The following is a 24,866-nucleotide window of genomic DNA, read 5'->3' as shown; positions in this document are numbered from 1 at the left end:
TGAAATGAAAAATTCACAGGATATGTTTAATGGCAAGTGGGAAACTGCCGGAAGAAAACTTCAGTAAACTGAAGCCAGACAGAAAAAAAAAAAGAACAAGCCTCAGCGATACCTGCCAATGTTGAATGGTAGAACATATGTATAAATTGAGCCCTGGAAAGAGAAGAGGGATTGTAGCAAGAAAATATTTAAAGATATGATAGCTGAAAGATTTCCAAATTTGATTAAAATTTGGGCAATAAATTTCACAGACCTGTGGAGGTCCATAAACTCCGAGCACAATAAACAAAGAAAACCATACTAACACATCAAGTCAAATTGCTGAAAACGAAACATAAAGAGAACATTTTAAAAGCAGCTAGAGGGGGGAAAAAGACACATTGTATCATGCATAAGGGAACAGTAATAGGAATGAACACTTATTTTTCATTAGAAATAATAGAGACTAGGGGCACCTGGGTGGCTCAGTCGTTAAGCGTCTGCCTTCGGCTCAGGTCATGATCCCAGGGTCCTGGGATCGAGCCCCACATCGGGCTCCCTGCTCCGCGGGAGGCCTGCTTCTCCCTCTCCCACTCCCCGTACTTGTGTTCCCTCTCTCGCTGTGTCTCTCTCTGTCGAATAAATAAAATCTTAAAAAAAAAAAAAAAAGAAATAATAGAGACTAGAAGACAGTGAAATACCTTTTTTTCAGTGCTGAAAGAAAAAAGTTTTCAACCTGAAATTATAAATCCATCAAAAATATCTCTCAGCAATGGAGGCAAAATAAATACATTTTTTTTTAAGATTTTATTTATTTATTTTGACAGAGTAAGAACACAAACAGGGGGAGTGGAAGAGGGAGAAGCAGGCCTCCTGCCAAGCAGGGAACCTGATGCCGGGAGCCCAATGCGGGGCTTGACCCCAGGACCCCAGGAACATGACGCAAGCCGAAGGCAGACGCTTAATGACTGAGCCACCCAGGCACCCCAATAAATACATTTTTATTTGAGCAAAAGCTAAGGGAACTTCTCACCGTTAGACTTCACTACAAATAATACTGAAGTAAGTTCCTCAGACTAAAGGAAGCAGACTAGTTGGAAACTCAGCTCTAAATAAAGGAATGAGGAGAGCCAGAATTGGTCTTCATATAGGTAAATATACATGACATTTTTTCTTATTTTTTATAAAAACAATATAAAAAGTTGCCTCTGAAAAAATGTTAATGTATTGTGGGTTTATAATATGTACAAGTAAAAAATATGGCACAATAACACAGGATAGTAAGAAGGTAGATTGAATGGCATTGCTGTAAGATGAAAAGATGTAATATTACCTGAAAGTAGACAGTTACAGGTTAAGGATCTCTATTGCAAATCCCTAAAGCAATCACTAAACAAAGTGGTATGGCTAAAAAGCCAATAGAAACAATAAAATGGAATACTAAAAAATACCAGATGAAGCAAATCCAGCCATATTAATATTTACCTTAAATGTAAATGGACTGAACACTACAAGTTACAAATCAGAGATTTTTCAGACTGGATAAAAATGCAAGACTGCATGAAAAACTATCTACAAAAGGTGTACTTAGGTATAAAGATAAGGGCTAAATGTAAAGGAAGGAAAAAGACATAGGACACAAATACTGATCATAAAAAAGCTGGAGTACTTTTAATAGTATCAGACAAAGTAGTCTTCAAGACAAAGGGTATTACCAGTGATAAAGGGAAACATTTCATGATGATAAAAGAGCCAATTCATCAAAAAGACATAAAATCCCAAATATGTATTTGTACCATATATTGGAGCTTCAATATACAAGACACAAGAGCTGATTAAAGGAAGAAATAAAAGCAAATATTGTAGGCCTGCCAGTTAGTAGCTGTGGAAGTACTGTGTTTTAGCTTTTTATAATAAACTTCAGAAAGGGTACATTTTGCTCACTAATTTTTTTTATCTGAACTGAATTCTTTCGCTCATTTACATTTGTTTATTCACTGTTTTGATGTACATTAATTCTCTAATTGTGCAGTTCTTTCTGTTATCTGGTATCAGTAAATAGGACATAAGCTTATAGTAAAACAAATCTATATTTAATTTTTGAGTCCTCTTCTGGAAATTTGTATTTCTTTGTACCTCATTTTATAAGCAGTGTATATGAAGTACTGTATGTTGGCACTCAGTACACAACAGCATTATTATCTGGAAGAGATTTAGTATTTTGTTTTAGTATTTTTTTGCTGTGTTTTGGATGGAGGTGATTGGAGCCTTCTTATTGCTCACTGCACATGCTGTTAAAGTTGGGTCTCTACTTCCTTCTCCATTAAAGAATAACTTTACTTTACTTTGTCATCCTTACCTCTAGAGGCCGAGATGCTATAGATCCATAAACCAGGCTTACTGTTTTTTCCCAGTCTCTCAGGTTATCAGCCTAGCAATGTATTGCCCCATCTCTGGCTTTCCAAATGGGCTCTTCACAAAGTAGGGACACTGTGTTTTTTGTTTGGGATTTAAAACCTAAGAAATGAATGATGTGGAGTAGTCAATAGTCAGTGAATCATTGAAGGATTCCTTAGGACTCCTCTCTTAAAGGAAGGTAAACGAAAGATAGGATTAAGTCTCAGTCATAACTGTATAAGGGAGGAAGGCAGGAGAAACAAGGAATATTGGATCTCTTAATATGTGAATAATTGAATGTGAGGATTAAACTCTTATCCTGTTGCTTATATGTAATAAATATTTGTGCTGTCTCATCACTGGAGAAATAATAAAAATGAAAGAAAACTATGACAAGTTGGTTTGGTTGAGTAAAAGAATATTTTACTTTATCCTTTACACGAGATATTTAGCATTCGTGCTTGAATACATTGCCATAAAAAACAATTTTACATATCATTAAATTTGTGTTAAAGTTATAAATCAAATCTTACATATCATGCAGTTCACTTAATGTGTAGTCAGACAACTAGTGCTCAAGTTATATGGACATTGACTTAAAATGCCTAGTGGAAAAGATAAAGCATTTGCTTTGGAATAAATAGTCCATGCATTCACTTAATGACATCAAGAGGAAGCAATCACACAAATCCCAGAGTACGTGAGATTCTTAAGTCAACTGTACTGGACTCCAAAAAGGGAATATCATGGGGGAAAAGGTGGAAGGACTGTTCTAGACAAAAGCCACTTAGAATGCATGAGCCTGTCAGGACACCTGGGTGGCTCAGTCAGTTGAGCATCTGCCTTTGGCTCAGGTCGTGATCCCTGGATCCTGGGATTGAGTCCCACATTGGGCTCCTTACTCCCTCTGTCTGCCACTCCCCCTGCTTGTGCTCTCTCTCTCTGACAAATAAATGAATAAAATCTTTAAAAAAAAAAATGCACGAACTTGGAATGATCTGCTTCTGAGGTAAAAGCTGTATTAGACATTCTTATGAAAATTAGGGAAAATGTGAATGTGGACTGTGTGCTATATTGTGAAATTGTTGTTAATTTTCTTAGGTGACATAATGGAATTGTGGTTATTTAGAATTTGCTTTTTCATAGGAAATGCATGTCAAACTATTTAGGGATCAAATGTCTTAATGTCTACAACTTACTTGGCACAGCAGAATACACATGTCATAGTATATGCGTGTGTGTGTGTGTGTGTGTGTGTATACTTTATGCTATATAAAGAGAAAATAAATTGGCAAATGTTGAATCTAGGTTAAGTGTGTACAGTTCTCTTTAAATTTTCTTTGCTTTAAAAACTATTTTAATAATAAAAAGTTGGAGAATATTTGCATGCATTTGGCAATTTTTAAAATACCTTCAGGGGCTCCTGGCAGGCTCAGTTGGTAGAGCGTATGACTCATGATCTTGGGGCCGTAAGTTTGAGCCCCACGTTGGGTGTAGAGATTACTAAAAATAAAATCTTTAAAAATAAATAAATAAATAACCTTCAAAAAAGAAATCATGATGAAAATTAGAAAATGCTGAGAAATTGGATGCTAATGAAAAGATTTACTGTCAGAATTTATAGATGCAACAAATTGGCACTTGATAGAGAAATTTGTAGATTTACTGGTTTGCACTAGGAAAAAAAAAATTAATGAGCTAATAAGCTTTCAGTTTAAGATGAAAAATTAAGAGTTAACAAAGAAAATAGAAGGAAGTAATAAAGAAAAAGAATAGAAAACGAAGATATGATAGGATCACCAACGTCTAAGTTGGTTTCTTTGAAAAACCTTGTTAAATGGTCAAGACTCAGGAATGACAGATCAAGAAAAAAGTAGATGTAAATAATATTAGGAATGAAAAATGAGACATAACTGTGATGCAGCAGAGATGAAAATAAGGGAATTTGTAAGCAACCTTGATGTCCGTATATTATAAAAATGGAATGCAGTGGATAAATGCCAAAAGAACTTTAAATTACTTCAATAATAGAAAACCTGATTGCCCTTTAAGCACAAAGAAAGTTGAATGGGTTCTTTAAAAACTACCTGCAAATAAAATACCAAGTCCCAGTAATTTTATAAGTGAAATCTACCCCAATATTCAAGGAAAATCTTACACAAATTTACAAATTAGAAAAAGAGGGAATACTCCACTATCTTTATAGTATTTTTTAGCTCCTAATACTCTTCCCTCCAAGAGGTGGAAGCCTAACTCCCTCATCTTGAGGGTGGGCTGGACCTAATGATGCAATTCTGACAGCAGTAACAAAAAAATGAAGGGTGGGACTTAAGCGAATAGTTCATAAAAGGCACTGCAGCTTCTTCCTCACTCTTTCTGTTGGTTTACTTGTTCTTGGAGAAACCAGTTACTTATGAGAACACTCAAGCCTACGGAGATACTTATGTGGTGAGACACTGAGGCCTCCTCCCAGCAGCATGTGAGTGGGCCATCTTGGAAGTGGATTCTGCAGCCCTTGCTGACATCCTGACTGAAACCTAATGAGAAACCCTTAGAACCCACCCGGCTAAACCACTCCCAAGTTCCTGACACACAGAAGCTTTTAGATAATAAATGTTCATTGGTTTGAACCACTACAGTTTTGGGGCAGTTTATTACACAGCAATAACTACTATACATTCCTGCTCATTTTGTGAGGCTGCTATAATCTTGGCACCTAAGCCAGATAGAATATAAAAATGGTCTTTAATTTTACTATCCCACTCAAACATAGGAACAGAAAGTCCACAACAAAAATAGAAAATCGAAGCCAAAGATGTATAAAAAAGGAGAATACATCTTAGCAGCTTAAATGTATTATAGTGCAAAGTTAGTCCTTTAGAAAATCTGTTCATATAATGAATCACTTTAACAGATGAAGGAAGACAAATTATTTGATTATCTGAACTGATGTAGGAAAAGAATTTAATTTAGTAATAACATTCAAGAGGCCCTTGGGTGGCTCAGTTGTTAAGTGTCTGCCTTCGGCTCGGGTCATGATCCCAGGGTCCTGGGATTGAGCCCCACATCGGGCTCCCTGCTCGGCGGGAAGCCTGCTTCTCCCTCTCCCACTCCCCCTGCTTGTGTTCCTTCTCTCACTGTGTCTCTCTCTGTCAAATAAATAAAATCTTAAAAAAAAAAAATAACGTTCAATATCTGTTTGTGATAAAACTCCTAGCAAGCTCAGAATAGAACTTCCTTAATTGATAAACAGTGTCTGCAGAGAAACCACAGAAAACATACTGGATCTTTAGTAAAAAAGATCTAAAACACCCCCCTTTTTAATTTAAATTCAGTTAATTAACATATAATGTATTATTTGTTTCAGGGGTACAGGTCTGTGATTCATCGGTCTTATATAATACCCAGTGCTCATTACAACACATACCCTCCCCCGTGTCCATCACCAGTTACCCCATTCACCCACTCCCCTCCACTCTAGCAACCCTCACTTTGTTTCCTAAAATTAAGAGTCTTACATGGTTTGTCTCCCTCTCTGGGTTCATCTTGTTTCATTTTTTCCTCTCTTCCCCTATGATCTGCTGCCTTGTTTCTTAAATTCCACATATGAGTGAAATCATATGATAATTGTCCTTTTCTGATTGACCTGTTTCACTTAGCGTAATACCCTCTAGTTCCATCCATGTCGTTGCAAATGGCAAGATTTAATTTTTTTTGATGGCTGAGTAATATTCCAGTGTGTGTGTGTGTGTGTGTGTGTGTGTGTACATACACACACACATCACATCTTCTGTATCCATTCATCTGTCGATGGACATCTGGACTCTTTCCATAGTTTGGCTGTTGTGGACATTGCTGCTATAAACACTGGGGTGCAGGTGCCCCTACGGATCACTACATTTGTATCTTTGGGGTAAATACCCAGTAGTACAATTGCTGGGTCATAGGGTAGCTCTATTTTCAACTTTTTGAGGAAACTCCATACTGTTTTCAGAGTGGCTGCACCAGCTTGCATTCCCACCAACAGTGTAGGAGGGTTCCCCTTTCTCCGCATCCTCGTCAACATCTGTCATTTCGTGACCTGTTAATTTTAGCCATTCTGACTGGTGTGAGGTGGTATCTCATTGTGGTTTTGATTTGTACTTCCCTGATGCAGAGTGATGTTGAACATTTTTTCATGTGTCCGTTGGCCATTTGTATGTCTTCTTTGGAGAAATGTCTGTTCATGTCTTCTGCCCACTTCTTGATGGGATTATTTGTTCTTTGGGTGTGGAGTTTGATAAGTTCTTTCTAGATTTGGGTTACTAGCCCTTTATCTGATGTGTCATTTGTAAATATCTTCTCCCATTCTGTGGGTTGTTTTTTGGTTTTGTTGACTGTTTCCTCTGCTGTGCAAAAGCTTTTTATCTTGATGAAGTCCCAATAGTTCTTTTTTGCCTTTGTTTCCCTTGCCTCTGGAGACATGTCTAGCAAGAAGTTGCTGGGGCTGAGGTCGAAGAGGTTGCTACCTGTGTTCTTCTCAAGGATTTTGATGGGATTCCTGTCTCACATTTAGGTCTTTCATCCATTTTGAGTCTATTTTTGTGTACGGTGTAAGAAAAATGGTCCAGTTTCATTCTTCTGCATGTGGCTGTCCAATTTTCCCAACACCATGTGTTGAAGAGACTGTCTTTTTTCCATTGGACATCTTTCCTCCTTTGTCGAAGATTAGTTGACCATAGAGTTGAGGGTCCATTTCTGGGTTCTCTATCCTGTTCCCTTGATCTATGTGTCTGTTTTTGTACCAGTACCGTACTATCTTGATGATTACAGCTTTGTAATAGAGCCTGAAGTCCAGAATTGTGATGCCACCAGCTTTCGTTTTCTTTTTCAACATTCCTTTGGGTATTCGGGGTCTTTTCTGGTCCCATACAAATTGTAGGATTATTTGTTCCAGTTCTTTGAAAAAAGTTGATGGTATTTAATAGGGATTGCATTGAAGGTATAGGTTGCTCTAGGTAGCATAGACATTTTAACAATATTTGTTCTTCTAATCCATGAGTATGGAACATTTTTCCATTTCTTTGTGTCTTCCTCAATTTCTTTCATGAGTGTTTTATGGTTTTCTGAGTACAAATCCTTTTCCTCTTTGGTTAGGTTTATTCCTAGGTATCTTAAGGTATTACGTGCAATTATAAATAGGATCAACTCCTTAATTTTCTTCTCTCTCATTGTTGGTGTATAGAAATACAACTAATTTCTGTGCATTGATTTTATATCCTGCCACTTTCCTGAATTCCTATATGAGTTCTAGCAATTCTGGGGTGGAGTCTTTGGGTTTTCCACATGGAGTATCATGTCATCTGCAAAGAGTGAGAGTTTGACTTCTTTGCGGATTCGGGTGCCTTTTATTTCTTTTAATTGTCTGATTGCTGAGGCTAGGACTTCTAGTACTATGTGAACAGCAGTGGTGATAGTGGACATCCCTGCCGTGTTCCCGACCTTAGGGGAAAGGCTCTCAATTTTTCCCCATTGAGAATGATATTCGCTGTGTGTTTTTCATAGATGGCTTTTATGATATGGAGGTGTGTACCCTCTATCCCTACACTGTGAAGAGTTTTTATCAAGAAAGGATACTGTACTTTCTCAAATGCTTTTTCTGCATCTCTTGAGAGGATCATATGGTTCTTGTCCTTTCTTTTATTTGTATAGTTTAGCACTCTTTTGAAAATTAGAAACAGTGTATGGGTGCTTATTATCACTCTTACCCATATTGTACAGAGTCTTAGCACATTCAGAAATAAAAGGAAAAAATGAGTAAAAGGAATAATTAGAAGAAACAAAATTATCTTAGGTTAACCTATGTGGAAAACTCAGTCTACATAAAAATTGAAATTATTAATAGTCTAGCAAAAGTCATTTGCATTTGTATATACAATAAAATTTTTACATAAAAATATATAATTTAAAAACATACAGTAACAGAAATAAATAGATTCTTGTTAATCTAAGTTGAAATTTTAGAAAATTATAAAACCTTATTGAAAGATTTTTAAATAATTTAGACCTAAATAAATGGAGAAATGTACTACTACCATAAAAATTTTTTCATGTCTTACCAAGTAAGTTTACAGATTCAATGCAATTTTAACCAAAACAGTGTTTTCCATAAAACCACATAATCATATCTTAAGCTTTTTATAGATAGAAAATGGGCTGTAATAGGCAAGATGCTCCTGAAGGACAAAGTTAAGCACTTGCAATCTCAAATGCCAAGACTGATTATGACTACAGTATTTATGGCATAGAGTTCCAATTTCTCCATATCCTTGTCAACACTTGTTACTTTGTTTTTTTAATTCATCCTGATGGCGATGACATGGTATCTCATTTTTTAACCATTGAACATTCAGTTGCTCTAGCACTATTTGTTGAAAATCTGTCCTCCATAGAGTTGCTTTTGTATCTTTGTCAGAAGTCAGTTGAACATATTTGAATGTGTCTGTTTCTAGGTGCTCTGTTGTGTTCCATTGTTCCTGTGTCTATTACTGGCAATATGTTGGTAACATCAGCTTCACAGAATGAATTGGGAAGTTTTCCCTCTTCTTTTTTCTGGAAAAGATTTTGTAGAATTGGTGTTCTTAAGTGTTTGGTAGAATTCTCTAGCATTTCTGAGCATTTATATTTAATTCTAAAGTTTTGTTTGTCTTGTGTCAACATAATGAAAGTGAAAGCATAAGTCACACACTAAGAGAAAATAGTTGCGACACAGCTGAAAGAAGATTAGTATTTGAAATATATAAAGAAGTCTTACAGATTGCAGAGAAGCAAACAGAAATTTGAGTAAAAATTATAATCAGGCATTTCGTTAAAAGGATACCTTTAAGAAAAAAACACTAAAACGTGCTCAAACTTGTTAGTTTTCAGAGAAAGGCAAATCATGACAACCATTTCATACCCACCAGACTTGGCAAAAATTAAATATCTCCTCCTGGCTATTGGACAAATCTTTTCTATATAGGATTATAGAGTCAAAGACCACTTAAATAATAATAAAAAGTAAAGCTGGGCCATGTATGTTATGTTTTAAATACCTTGTAGATTTGGGGCAGAATTAATAATAAAGACTTGTAAAAAAATTAAAAACAAAAAAACTCTCTACCTTGAGTGTTCCCTTCATTTTGTGTTTTCTCTCCTTTGATCCTGTAGGGGGAGCATGTAATCCAGATTAGGGATTTGGAGAAATCACAGTATTTTTTGGAGTGTGTTCTTTGTTTTGCCTGTGACACCTTCCACAAGTCATAGAGAAAATCCCCTCCTTAGGGGAAATAGCACTCTTTTTGCTTTTATTGTCTTAATTGGCACCCTTATATGTATTTTAGATCCCTTTGGTTCTAGACAATGTGGTTATTTTAGATGTTTCTATATACATTAGTTATTCTGGTTGCTTGGTTACTTCTTTAAACTTTGTGAACAGCAAATGTCTAGTTTTAGCAGCAGCTTTAGAACCAATTGGATGAGTTTTTGACCGTCACTCCCATTTAATTACATAAATTTTGTTTTTTGGTCTGTAGGAAAATAAGACCAAAATGAGATTTTTTGGGTAGGATTTTAATTAAATTAATCTTGTATTTCATGGCCATTATTACTTGAATGAAGGAATGAGGGGTGAGTATAATAGCTCTACAGATAGAATAATATAGATCATTGCCTTTTTTACTTGACCAAACAAAAAATGGTTTTCCTGATAATTTAGTCCTCAGAGCTTCCATTAGAATATTGTTAGGAACTAGACCCTCAGAGCCAGCTTAGGCCTTACCAATACCCTGTGTACCATTGATTCTCCTTGGGCTTGTGGGAGTAGTCTTACCTGTGCTTCTAGATCATCATTTTCCAATTTGGGATACTTGTTCCTCAAGATCCATGAAAATAACATTTCTTCACCAAATTAGTTGGGAGATGCTGTGTACTCTAGCCCTCTTTTTAAACCCCTCTCAAATGGACACAGTACTAATTGGCATATTAAGATCCTTGAACAGTCAGGTATTATGGGGATGGAGGAACCTAGAATATGTTTAATATTGTTTAATTCGGCAATTCCTAAATTGACTTGCATATTGGCCACTTTTTCCATGGGGTGTACCTATTCATAATGGGAGGAACAGTCCTCACAAAATACAACTCTAGAATATTGGTAATATGTCATTAGTGTATAGTCACCTTGCAGTTCTCTGTTCCAGATGGTTATAAGGCTGGCTTCTCACATTTTTGTACTCCTTTTATACTTGACACCTGGACACCTATCTTCTGCCTATGTTGTGTTACTGGTTGTAAAATATAAATGCTTTATCATCTGTGGCTGTGATTCTTGGTTTTAAGGGCAATTGGGTATTGAATCAATCACTTCTTTTTTTGGAGGACAGATATTGGGATACTGATTACTGCTCTAATAAAATCTAGAAAGGAATTATTCTGCATGTATCATGATTGAAGGCAGTCTAAGAAATTAGCATTTTTATACATAGAAAGTCCTATAATTAAAGAGTAACAACCTGTTTTGTCTCTGCTTGCTCACCTCTGAAGGAGTCATCAAATTTTTCTTATATTCTTTTAAATATAGCCCATGAGATGTACTGTGCCATAGACCTACACTGCCCAGTACAGTAGCCACTAGCTACATGTGGCTGTTGAGCACTTGAAATGTGGCTAAATCATACTGAAATGTGTTAAGTATTAATTGCATACTGGATTGCAAAGACTTAATATGAAAAAATGATCTAAAATATTTCAGTAATTTTTATATTGATTATATATTGAAGTAGATAATATTGTGAAGTGGTAATATTTTGATGTATTAATAAAATATTTTATTAAAATTAATTTCATCTTTTTTTTTTTTTTTTTACTACTTAATGTGACTACTAGATAATTTAAGATTACTTATGTGGCCTGTATTATATTTCTTTTGGACAGACATATTCCCCATGAGCTGACAGGTCTCAGAGACTGAAACTCATTATTTAAGTTTTTATAAAGCTTTCTGGCCCAGGAAAGAATTCGTTTTTGTTTTGGAAACTTTTGGCCTAAGATCTCATGATGCTTCATTTCATAAGTCTCTTTGAAGTATCCTAAGAGATCACTACCAGACCTACTACATGGAATTGTGCTTTAGGCACATAGAGAAAGGTGAAAAATCTAGATCTTTCTAACTATATCATTAATAATTTATCTTGCCTATTTCCGTTGATAACTATTCTACCTTTAAAATGTATCCATCTTGGTGTCTTCCTCTCTAAACCATTGTTTGAAAATTGAGTTTTCTTTGATCTCCTTAGATAGCCTTCTGCTTTATATTGGAGCAACATTTTTAGATCAGGCTCTCCACTTTGGGTTCTTTCAGTGCTTTTGGGGGGAGAATTTTAGTAACAACTATCAAATTAATTTTCATGTTTTTTGCCTTTTCCTGATGACAAAAAGTTCTATGATTCTTGGGGTTAAATGGAGGACAAGGACATTGAACATGGTGGTTACATTTTTTGGAACAGATATTGGGATACTGAACCCTTTGCTACCCTAATAAAATCTGGAGAAGAGTTATAAATTGTGTCTCAAGAGTGAAGGCAGCATATGCAAGAGTCATTTCAACTACAATTTTAAGAAATATTCTTGTAGCAGTTTATATAAGACATTAATATAATTTCTGATCTGTGTATTGAACATCATTGCCTGAGTCTGCCATCTTAGAAGAAATCTCATTTTAACTTTGGTCTTCTACAGCGATTCCCACTTTGGTTTCCTTGTTTTAGGATCTCAGTTAAGAATCTAGTAAGTATTGGATAATAATAGGTTGGCTTAATGCTTTTCAGTTTAAAAAGACTTACAAGGACGCCTGGGTGGCTCAGTCAGTTAAGCATCTGACTCTTGATTTTGGCTCAGGTCGTGATCTCAGGGTTATGGGATTGAGACCCACATTGGGCTCCACACTGGGTGTGGAGCCTGCTTAAGATTCTCTCTCTCCCTCTCCCTCTGCCCCTCCCCAAACCCCCAAGCTTGCTCTCTCTCTCTAAAAAAAATAATAAATAAAATAAAAAGACTTACACACACGTCACCTATTGGTGACATCTAAGATACATCCCAAGAAAATGAGGGCACTTAAGTTTATCCCCACATGTTTTTCATTTTAATGATCTGCCTTATTTCTGACCTAGCTTTCTCATAATGTATCATAAGAAGATACTAAGCTGCATGGCTCTATCAGTCTTTTTTTGAAGCTATGCAGTAGGGGAAGAAGAGTGATTCTCACTGGTTATCCACATGATTCTGTCCTGCCTCATGTTTTAGTTTGTTTTTTAAAGCTTTATGTGTTTATTATACAAATTCAAACAAGAACAGAAAGTGTAAAAAGCATTTTGAAACTTTGAAAAGAAAGTAAAACCTCTTCAAAATTTCCTCTTCCAAGGAAAACAGAGCCATCCTTATAGATGGGTCTCAGTGCCTCATGTTTCATTTCATTATTTTCATGGGCATTGTTATGTGGTGTATAGACCAAGTAAATTTGCCTGTATTTGGAACCAGAGGCTGCCTCTACAGATCAGCACTAGAGGGCATTGAAGCCCAGCAAAAAGTGTATGTCTTGGGAGCTAGCCAGAAACCTTCATCCAGCTCACTTACTGGCAATACTTCATGTTTTTTGGAGAAGGAAGTTCCAAAATGATGAGACTGGGACACGATTGTTCTTCTTCATTAAAATCCAAGTATAGACTAGAGGCATGATTATCTGGTATAATAAGAGCATTTTTACTAGATAATGTGGCCAAATAAAAATCAGTGTGTAACCTTGCACAAGTCATTTAACCTTTTGATTCTCCATTTTCTTACTGTAAATGAAAGGGTTAGACTAGATTTACTTTCATTTAATATTTACTAAGAATCTGTTACCTGGGGTGCCTGGGTGGCTCAGTTGGTTAAGCGTCTGCCTTTCGGCTCAGGTCATGATCCTGGAGTCCCGGGACCGAATCCCACGTTGGGCTCCCTGCTTAACGGGAAGCCTGCTTCTCCCTCTGTCCCTCATTCCCCTCTCATGCTCTCTCTCAAATAAATAAATAAAATCTTAAAAAAAAAATATCTGTTACCTGTGCGTTACTGCAGTATGACTTTTATATAGATCATCTTGTTTAATCTTCACAAAAAACTTTAGAGGAGGTTTCCTATACTTCAAGAAGAAAAGAGTTCATCTAAGTAAAGGGCATATAGCTAGTAGTGGCAGAATTGGAATTCTTTCTTTCATAAACCATGTTTTTTTTCCTGCTACATATACTGAGGTGTTTCTTATTGGATAAATTTATTTGAATGGTTCCTTTTAATTTTTAAAAGGTTGTATTACATGAACAAATGCTTTACTCTCATTTGACTACTTTGAACTTTTATTATAAATCTGAAAATCTGTGCATTGAAAAAAAATGGGCAAGTACACGGATTGATGAGACTAAAGAAAATCATGTAATTTGTTCAGTACCCTGCCTCCCCAAAGTACAGATTTTTCAGTCCCTTTAGAGCAAATTTTAATAGTAAAATTCGGCATTTGGGATAACCAGCAATCAGTAATAAAAGATGTCTATATGTGGAGAATAGCAAAACAAGGAAAATAACTTTACTAAAATGAATCATCGTATAAACTTTCAAATACTAGTAACATACTCTGTATCACTGAATGGCTGTTTAGGAAACATTGTAAATAAATAACTCAGTAGGCAGTGGATATAGTGGATGAAGCTGTGATTCTTAGTTTTCTATGTAGTTTTATAGAGTATAAGTCCTTCATAGTTTGAATCAACATCAGAAGATTTTTAGGTCTTTTTTTTTTTTTAAGATTTTATTTATTTATTTGACAGAGAGAGAGAGATAGCAAGAGAGGGAACACAAGCAGGGGGAGTGGGAGAGGGAGAAGCAGGCTTCCCGCTAAACAGGGAGCCCGATGCGGGGGCTTGATCCCAGGACCCAGGGATCATGACCTGAGCGGAAGGCAGATGCTTAACCACTGAGCCACCCAGGCGCCCCAGAAGATTTTTAGGTCTTAAACTAGTTTCTTAGTTGTAGGACCTGCATGGTTGATGATGTGCTTTTCTTTTGGAAAGGAGCTGCTAAGCACTCCCCTTTTTAAAACTTTTTATTTTGAAAAATTTCAGTTGTATACAGAAAGAGAAAATATAGTGAACCCTCATGTCCTTATTGTTCAGCTTCAACAACTAGTCTCATAGCTAAATGTGTGTGTGTGTGTGTGTGTGTGTAAAATCTCCATTGATTATTTTGAAGAAAATCCTGGACATCATATCATCTGCAAATAAATACAACTGTATGATTAAGCCACCAAGAAAAGTAATAGTAATTCCATAATATCTGCAAGCATACAGTTCTCTCATTTTCATGTCTCATTTTTTTCTTTTGTAATTTGTTTTGATCGGTATTCTTATATTGCCGTTGGTTGATTGTCTCTTAATCTACAGGTCTTCTTTTAAATTTTTTCTTGTAGTTTTTTTTTCTGTTGAAGAAACTATCGTTTGTCCTCTGGAGTTTCCCATGGTCTGGGTTTTGCTGATTTCATTCTCATGCTGCTTTTTAGCATATTTCTCATCTCTGCTCTCCTATGTGTTGGTAGTTAGATGTAAATATGGTTCCATAGACATGGTTTAATATTTTGGCAAGAATACTTCGTGGGTGGTTTTGTGTACATTCATCAAGAGGCTAAGCCCCCTTTCACTCTTATAGAATGTATTTCCTCAGCTATACTGTGCTAGATATCATAGTCTTGCGCTAGGGAGCTGTTTTTCTGTTGAGGGTCACTGAAGCAGAAGTCATTGTAGGTCCCATTCTTCTTTCTCCTTATTTCCACTGTGCCCTCCCCCACCCCTCCATTTGACCTTAAGGTTAGGGATTATTGGGAAGAGACATATACCTGTTGTATGTTCCTGGATTATGTAGTTAAGGATACAGAAGTCAAATGACTATTCTGAGTAGTAGTAAATGCAGCGTATCTTTAAAGTTTTTTCGATCTTTCTGGGGTTTCTTGTGTGTGTACAGCTATCTTACCTTTAGGAAAAGTTCACCTAGAGTTGCTGTATCAAATGTGTGATATATCTTTGCCCTTTATACCTAGGCTTTCATTAAAATTCTACAAAGACTTAATAATCAAGTGATAGTTATAAAGCATCATAGTTTTCTGGATTTTAAACCAATTCAGCACCAACAAGGCCATATTCTCATCCTGGGAGACAGAAAGCAGAGTGGTTACCCAGTTGCATGATCAATATCTTTGCCTCCAGCATTCCGGAGTTCTGGAAAGCCCATTTTCCTGCAGCCCACCCCCTAAGTCTGTTTTTAATACCCTTTGTCTTGTATGGTTCTGATACTTAAGTTTGCACCAAGAACCATGATCTGAATACTCGTTCCCACACTCCTATCCCTGCCTCGCCTTTCTTTCCCTCCCTTCTCCTCCCTCCATCCGTCATTTTATTGAGCACGCATTGCCTAATGTGTACCAGGAAAAGTGCTAGACTTAGGAAACACATAAACAAGACAGCAGCCTTCTCTACAAGGAAAGGGTGGATCACTGGACCTTTAGTTATCTGTATGAAAAATATACATATATCACACACAGAATCCAAGGAAACTCAAACACCAAATGTGAAAAGCAAACATTTATAAGAAAATAAATCTCTCCCTCTTTTCTTTTTTTTAAGTAAGCTCCGCTCCAAACATGGAGTCCAACACTGGGGTTGAACTCATGACCCTGAGATCAAGACCTGAGCTAAGATCAAGAGTCAGATGCTTAAATGACTGAGCCACCCAGGCACCCTGAAAATAAATCTCTTTGTGACCTCATGATAAGGAAAAATTTTTAAAAACAAGACACCAAAAGCACTTTTCATGAAGGAAAATACTAATAAATTTGAATACATTAAAATAAAAGCTTTCTGTAAAGCAACACCACAAAAAGAAAAACAAGCTGCAGATGGGGAGAAAATATTTGTAATTCAAATAATTGGCAGAGGATTAGTATCAAAGTATAAAGAGGACTTATTATAAGAATAATAATAGTAAACAACAAAGTAAAAAAAATGGGTAAAGGATATGAGTAGGCAGTACATACAAGAAGACTTCGTTGGTTAATAAACATGGTAAGGATGTTAAACTCCATTAATAGAGTAATGCATATTAAAACAGTGAAATAATTTCACACACATTACATTGGCAAAAGTCTGTCATTACCAAATTTTGGGGAGAGTAAAGAAATTACTCTCATACACAGCTGATAGAGTATACTTTGAAGGGTAATTTAGCAATAATTAGAAAGTTGAAGATCAACATACCAGAATTCCCCTGCAAGGTTTGTGTATGTATGTTTGTGTATGTGTCTGAGAAAAAGTGTTGCAATGTGCATAGCAAGATCTGTTTGCCAAATGTTTGTTGCAACATTGTGTGTTACAGTATAGAGCTAGAAACACCATAGGTATGGTCTTTCAGTGGAAGAATGTATAAATAAAAAGTAGTATGTTCAGACAATGGGATACTATGTATATTTTCTAGGGCTGCTATAACAAAGTACCACAGAATAGGTGACTTAAACAACAGGAATTTATTTTCTCACAGTTCTGGAGGCCAGAAGTCCCGAGATCAAGGTGTCATCAGGGTTGATTCCTTCTGAGGGGTATGAGGGAAGGATCTTCCAGGTTGCTTTCCTTGGCTTGCAGATGGCCTTCGTATGTCTCTTCACATCATCTTTCCTTGTATTTCTCTGTATCTGCATTTTCCCATTTCATTAGCACAGCTTTCATATTGGATTAGAGCCTACCCGCATGACTGATTGATTTTAACTTGATTGCCTCTATAAGACCCTGTCCCCAAATAAGTTCACATTGTGAGGTACTGAGGATTGGTACATAATTCAATCCATAACACTAGTAACAGTTAAAATGGATAAACTAGAATGAATAAAAATAGATACACTTTTTCTAAAGCCTAGTAGGTAAAAGGGGGGGAGAAAAGGTAGAATAATACATGCATCTTAACTCCATGTTGATAAAGTAAACAAAACTGCTTCATATTGTTTAGTGACAAACATTAGTTTCCCCCCCTCCTTATCCAACAGGGACCCGAGTGGATGCCTGAAACCATGGATAGTACCTATGTTTTTTCTTATACATACAGTCATGCATACCTGTGATAAAGTTTAATGTATAAATTAGGTACAGTAAGAGATTAACAAGAAACTAATAAAATAGAATAATTATAACAATATACTAGAACAGAAGTTAGGTGAATATGTTCTCTCTAAATATCTAACTGTACTCACCCTTCTTGTGGTGATGTGAGGGTGATAAAATGCTTACATGATGAAATGAAGTCCAGTGAATGATGTAGTCATCATGATGCAGAGCTAGGCTACTGTTGATCTTCTGACTATACATTATACATCAGAAGGAAGATCACCTGCTTCTGGACCATGATTAACTTTGGGTAACTGAAACCGTGGGAAGCGGAACCACAGGTAAGGGGGGACTACTGTACTGAATATTTGTAGTAAAAATATAAGCATTCATAAGAATGGTAACCAACAAGTTCTAGATAGTGGTCACCACCAACAAAGGAATGGTGAAGTGAAATTGGAAAAGAGCCCAGAGGGGCTTCAGTTATATCCATGAAGTTTTCTTCCTTAAGGGAAAAAAGATAGAAAATATTCAGATTAGTTCAAAGTCATTGGCAGGAACATGTGTGTTATAGTATTCTTTATAACTTTACTATATACTTATAACTTGGTAATCTCAAAAAATAATAGACAAAATACTAACTCAATGAATGCAATAATGTCACTAAGAAGTTGAAAACTTAATAATATCAATAATTAAATAGTAGGCAAAAGTTATCTGGTAACTCTAATTCTTCTAGTTGAAACTAGTTTTGGGGTTCCTGGGTGGCTCAGTTGGTTAAGTATCTGACTCTTGATTTCTGCTCAGGTCATGATCTCAGGGTCCTGGGATTGACACATCAGGCTCTGTGCTCAGCAGGATGTCTGCTTCAGGATTTTCTCTCCCCCTGCCTCTCCCCCACTTGCTTGTGCAAGTGTGTGCTCTCTCTCTCTAAAATAAATCTTAAAAAAACAAAGTAGTTTTAATTTTCTGAACAAGAAAATGAGTTTTTTGATAAAATTAGCAAATGCTTAAAATATTTTGTGTTTTTCAAAAAAACAAAAAGTTCACTTTTCATACCTAACAAAGTTTGAACTTTCAAAATAACTCATTTGTAGAGCATTGTATTGAGTATATTAGGGAACTTCTTATATGTGAGTCAACAACACATAGCATATGAATAACTTTGTTCTCTACACTCGAGTAGTAGCTCTCAACTAGGGACATATGATAATACATGGAGCAGTTTTGGTTGTCAGAATGTCTACTGACATTTAGTGGGCAGCATCCAGTAATACCCTAACATTCTGTAAAGCATAGGACAAACTGTACAGTAAAGAAAGATGCCTGTAAAAACCAGTGTCCCATTGAGAAGCGTTGGTCTACAAGCTAAATTACTTTTAAAGCAGATCCCCAAAGGTTCATAAGATCAGGCAAGAACTCTGAACAATGGCTATTTTTAAAGCATTTTGGGAAGAGTCATAATGGTGTCTGTATGATTTTTGAAGGCTGCTATATCAGACCTCAGCCAACCAGAAAAGATGACAACAGCAGCTAGACCAACTTCTGAATCTGTGAGAGATGGGAGAGGAAAAGGAGAAGGTTATTTGAGCAACCTCTTAAAGCAATACTCAAGTAGAGACCTTCTCATACAAAGATAAAATATAGATGAACTATTCAGGAGGCAGAAGAAGTTTGGAATCACGATTTCAGGACAGAGCTGGAAGGGAGAGAGCTACAGCAAGAGAAAAAGAAATCATCCAACAGGAGAACATACAACATCTTCAGTGTCCAAGAAGCCTTGGTTAGACCCGATTCCTCCTGCCAGCCTTGATGCACATGAGCCTCTAGCAGAGGGAGAAGATGGGAAGTTTGAAGAGGAGAGTAAATGGTGATACTGCAGCTCTTCTTGAGGAACTAGAAGAACTTTAAACATTGCTCAAGAGCAGGCCTGGAAGGCACAAGAGCAGAAAGCTGAAGAAGAAAGAATAAGTATAGAAAACGTTGAGTGGAAACCCTCTCCTTAATCTTACTGGCCCATTCCAGCCTTAGGCCAATTTCAAAGTTAAAAGATGGAACACTACCACAAAAATAAATTAATTAATTAATTAATTAATTTAAAAAAAAAGAAGGTGGGATGAAGGGGACGCCTGGGTGGCTCAGTTGGTTAAGCCTCCGACTCTTGGTTTCAGCTCATGTCATGATCTCAGGGATATGAGATTGAGCTCCCTGTCGGTCTACGCACTCAGCGTGGAATCTGCTTGAGATCTCTCCTTCTCACTCTGCCCCTCTTGCTCACACACACACACTCTCTTTCTCAAATAAAATATTAAAAAAAAAAAAAGTGAGATGATTATGTTGTTTTCAAGAACTGCAAAGAGGTATAGATGATCAGAAGAAAGACAAAAGATTTGTAAATGATACACTTTAATCTGAATTTCACAAAATGTTCATGGGGAAATAAAATAGTACAGTTTTATGTGCTTGATTAAAGACTGTAAAGTGGGGGTGCCTGGGAAGCCCAGTCGGTTGGGCCTTCGACTCTTGATTTCAGCTTGGATCATGAACTCGGTCATAGGATTTATCCCTGTGTAGGGCTCTGAGCTCACTGTGAAGTCTGCTGGAGATTCTCTCTCTCCCTCTGCTCCTTCCCCCCACTCACGCTCTATAAATAAATACATACATACATACATACATAAAATCTTAAATAAAGACTGTAAAATGTAAACGATTCAAAACAAAATAAAAGCATTTTGGGGTATAAATATAAACGTAGTTGGTACTTTGTTGATTAGGTAGTGTAGTATCAAAATGAATTTTTCTCAGTTTTATGATTGTAGGTTGTTTTTTATTAAGGTAAAATTTACATAGCAAAATTAACCACTTAAAGTTCACAATTGAGTGACATTAATAATGTTGTGTAACCATCACCTCTGTCTAGTTCCAAAATATTTCATCATCCCACAGTGAAGCCCCATATGCTTTAAGCAGTCACTCCCCAATTTCCTGTCCCCTCAGTTCCTGGCAACCACCAGTCAGCTTTCTAGTTGCATGTAGCTACTCTGGATGTTTCAGATACATGAAATTATACAATACATGACCTTTTATGTCTGCCTTCTCTAAACAAATTTTTCAAGATTCATACAGGTTTTAGTATGGATCTTTTTTTTGTGTGTGTGACTGAATGATATTCCATTATATGGATGTACCACATTTTGTATATTCATCCATTGATGGACATTTGGGTTGTTTCCACCTTTTGATTCTTAAGGATAGTGCATCTGTGAATATTTATGTGCACATTTTTGTTTCATTTCTATTTTCATTTCTTTGGGTATATGCCTAGGAATAGAATTTCTGGGTCATGTGATAATTCTGTTTTTTGAGGAAACACCAAACTGTGTTCTGCAGCAGCGACACCATCTTACATTCTTTTTGTTGTTGTTGTTAGTAGCAGACAGCGGTTCCAGTTTCTCCACATCCTCACCGACAGATCCCAGTTATTTTTAAGAAGACATAGTAAGAGGGCGCCTGGGTGGCTCAGTCCGTTAAGCGTCTGCCTTTGGCTCAGGTCATGATCCCAGGGTCCTGAGATGGAGTCCCACATTGGGTTCCCTGCTCAGCAGGAGTCTGCTTCTGCCTCTGCCCCTCCCCCTGCTCATTCTTTCTCTCTAAAATAAATAAAATCTTAAAAAAAAAAAAGTCATAGTATATAAATAAATATTTCTGGATGATGAGATTAAGGGTAGTTTGCTTTTTATATATGTATTTTTTATCTTTCAACTTTTATAGAATTAGCCACTACTACTATGGTTATTTTTAGAAATGTAAAATTTTGGGGGCGCCTGGGTGGCTCAGTCAGCTAAGCATATGTCTTCGGCTCAGGTCATGATCCCAGAGTCCTGGGATCAAGGCCCACGTCGGGCTCTCTGCTCAGCGGGAAGCCTGCTTCTCCCTCTCCCACTCCCTTTGCTTGTGTTCCCTCTCTCGCTGTCTCTCTCTGTCAGATAAATAAATAAAATCTTTACAAAAAAATAATGTAAAATTTTAAAAATTTTGTTTGTTCTCATTTGAGCAAACTAAAAGTAAATGCTTCATATTCATTATAGAAAAGTATAAGGTAAAAATATCTTTTACTTTGATGGACTGTGAGCTAAGTCATAATCCACAAAAAGGATCTGAAGTCAATATACTTTTAACAGAATTAATTATTTTATAGGAAGAGGAAGCTAAGAGTTTGACTTGTCCTGGCAAGGCTAGATAGAATGTAAGAACTTCTTACAGTTGATATATTACACTGTACCTCTTCTACTTCAGATTTTTCATGGGTGAAGTCTAATATCTGGTAGTCATAGATCACAATTTCTGCAACACAAGAATTTTGAATCAAGTATATAGGAATTGTGAGTCACTCTCAATTCAGACTTGGAGACTCTAAATAAATGTAGAAATAGTATTGAACTTTTGGATGGAGGCCAAACCTGTTATTGGAGAGATGAGTGGGAGTCTCTTAGAATGATATTATCAGTAATACATAGTTTATAAACAATTTGTGGAAACTGGAAAAACAGAGTTTCTGAAATGTTTGTAGCAAGCAGTCTCTATTCTTTGAAGTATACTGTTACTTACAATGTGTTATATTCTATGTATGTTTGGCCCATGACTACTAATTTATTTATTGTATCATATTGAACTCCGAAGAAAGGGGAATACTACATGGTTATTTTTGTGAAGTGTTTTCTGTGAGGTAAAGTAGGCTTAGACTAAGGTTTTGTTTGTTTGTTTTGTTAACACTTCCTAAAATTACTGTCTCTTTTGTATAACCCCACTAGGTAAGAAAGTTTTCCCCAGCTTCACTCTGTAATTCGATTTAGGGAAAACAAAATATGCTTTCTCAAACTGTATCTCTCTTCATTAAATTAGTATATACTCTCCTTGCTGCTGTGTTTCCCTCTTTTCCCTACTCCATAGGTCTAGGATTAAGATTTTTATTTCTTAACATTGTGTTGATCTGACTTGATTTGCAAAGCCTGAACTGAAAGAAGTGGAAGATGAATGATTAGCATGTTCCATAGCCTTAGTAGTTAAAATACCACAGCAAAATTGATACTGACATATTGTTATTTTTGTCTAATACCAAATACCAGGTTGATACTATTTAATTAAAATGTTTATAAAACTAACAATTTTATTAAAAACCTGTGAGACCAGAAGTTCAATGGATTTGAAATACAATAAATTATCAACAGTTTAGAAAATGTCAAAAAAAATGGGAAAATACTCACATTAAACATTATTTGAACATAAGTTATTTGCAGATAAAATTAACAAAATAGTTTTATTCAAAAATAAAAATGAAAAATATTTAAACAATGAAATATTAAGTCAAATACTATCTTTTTTTAAAATGCTCAAATGTGCATCAGTGGTTCATTGTTAGAGTGGTGAATGTATTTTTTTTAAAGACTTTATTTATTTATTTGATAGAGTGTACAAGCAGGGGGAGCAGCAGAGGGAGAGGGAGAAGCAGGCTCCCCACTGAGCAGGGAGCCCGATGCAGGCTTGATCCCAGGACCCTGGAATCATGACCTGAGCTGAAGGCAGATGCTTAACTGACTGAGCCACCCAGGTGCCCCAGTGAATGTATTTTTATGTATATTGTCCTGCTGCTGAAAAATTTTCTTAAACTTAAGTAGTCAGAGTAATGTTGAAAAAAGTAATCATAAGTTAATTCCAAATATATCCATAGATAATGCCATTTCTTGTTTGATAAGTTCATGATTTTTTTTTAATTTTTATATATTTAATTTTAATTTTTGATCAAAGTCTTAGAGGCTTATAGTTTAATGAGTTCAAAAAGGTGTTAACAGGGGCGCCTGGGTGGCTCAGTCATTAAGCGTCTGCCTTCGGCTCAGGTCATGATCACAGGGTCCTGGGATCGAGCCCCACATCGGGCTTTCTGCTCAGCGGGAAGCCTGCTTCTCCCTCTCCCACTCCCCCTGCTTATGTTCCCTCTCTCACTGTGTCTCTCTCTGTCAAATAAATAAATAAAATCTTAAAAAAAAAAAAAAAAAGTGTTAACAAGATTTGCTAAAAGGTTCACCAGCCACTAACTCATTGCCTCAGAGAGAAAGCCAAAAGGAGTAAGTACCTCCTATCTCTTCTTTTATTCTTATCTCCTGAATATATTGCTCTGTTATCTTATCTGAGTATATTTAAGAGTGAGGCACAGAAAGCTAGGAAGCTCTTTGCAGGTGGTTGGGACTTCTGCTTTCTGATTCAGTAGGTGTGGGGTGGGGCCCATATGTCTGCATTTGTAACAAGTCCCAGGTGATGCTAGTCTAAGAATTGTATTTTAAGAACCATTAGGGAATGCTCTTGAGAGTCACATCTGTGGAAAGAATGTAAGAAAGCAGAGGGAAAGTTAAGGTGCAGTGCTAGAGAGTTCTGAAGCTGGAATGACCCATCAGAGTTGTCCCAAGTTGTAACAAAGAGCTGGGCCTTTATACCCCCATGTTGATCAGCCACTGTGGCTTGTCCCTGGAAGGAGATAGGACTTTGGGAGTGAAGTTTTCTTCAGCATAGACTATCCCCAGAGTGGGCTGGCAACAGAAGTCTTTCTGCTGGAAGCACTACTAGCAGCTGAAGGACAAAGTTCTTCTTTCCTGAAAAGGGGAAATGGGGCAGTATATTACAGAGTTCATACGTGCTCCTTCCAAGTCAACCCCAATCCTCATCCCAAGATGTACACTTTTTGTAATTTTTCTTTTGCCATAGATTAATTTTGTCTATGCTAGAACTTCATATAAATGGAATTGTATAGAGTGAACTTTTCTGGGTGGTGTCTTTGGCTCACTGTAATATCTACTAGATTCATCCATGTGTTTCTATGTATCATAAGTTTTTTTTTTAATTGCTGAGTACTGTGAATATATCCATTCTTATATTGACTTCCATTTGGGTTGTTTTCAGTTTGGGGCTATTATGACTAAAGATTCTATGAACATTTTTGTTCAAGCCTGTTTTGTGGATACACAGTTTCATTTATTTTAAATAAATACCTAGGAGTAGAATTGCCGCAATAAAAGATAGGTTTATATTTAACTGAATTTTTCCAAAGTGGTTTTACCTTTCATATTTCCAACAGAAATGTATGACAGTTGCAGTTGCTCCAAACTTGGTGTTTTCTGTTTTTAATTTTAGCCATCCTAGTGAGTATATAATAGTACATCATTATGATTTTGATTTGCATTTCCTTGATGATTAATGATGTTGAACATCTTTTCATTTGCTTCTTGGACATTTGTATATTCCTTTTTTTGTGTGAAC

At 36.3% G+C, this 24,866-nt stretch overlaps 1 protein-coding gene and 1 pseudogene across 7 annotated transcripts in view; both read left to right on the top strand.

Annotated features, from left to right (window-relative positions):
• Window positions 1–24,866, top strand: part of RFX7 (regulatory factor X7) — a 151,594-nt gene that overhangs the window by 39,139 nt on the left and 87,589 nt on the right. The gene's annotated exons all lie outside the window — the stretch shown is intronic.
• LOC116640432 lies at window positions 18,580–20,175 on the top strand (annotated as a pseudogene).

This window comes from Phoca vitulina, unplaced genomic scaffold (assembly GCF_004348235.1).
Source record: "Phoca vitulina isolate PV1807 unplaced genomic scaffold, GSC_HSeal_1.0 scaffold20, whole genome shotgun sequence".
Classification (NCBI taxonomy): domain Eukaryota; kingdom Metazoa; phylum Chordata; class Mammalia; order Carnivora; family Phocidae; genus Phoca; species Phoca vitulina.
This window is presented reverse-complemented; position numbering and strand designations above follow the sequence as displayed.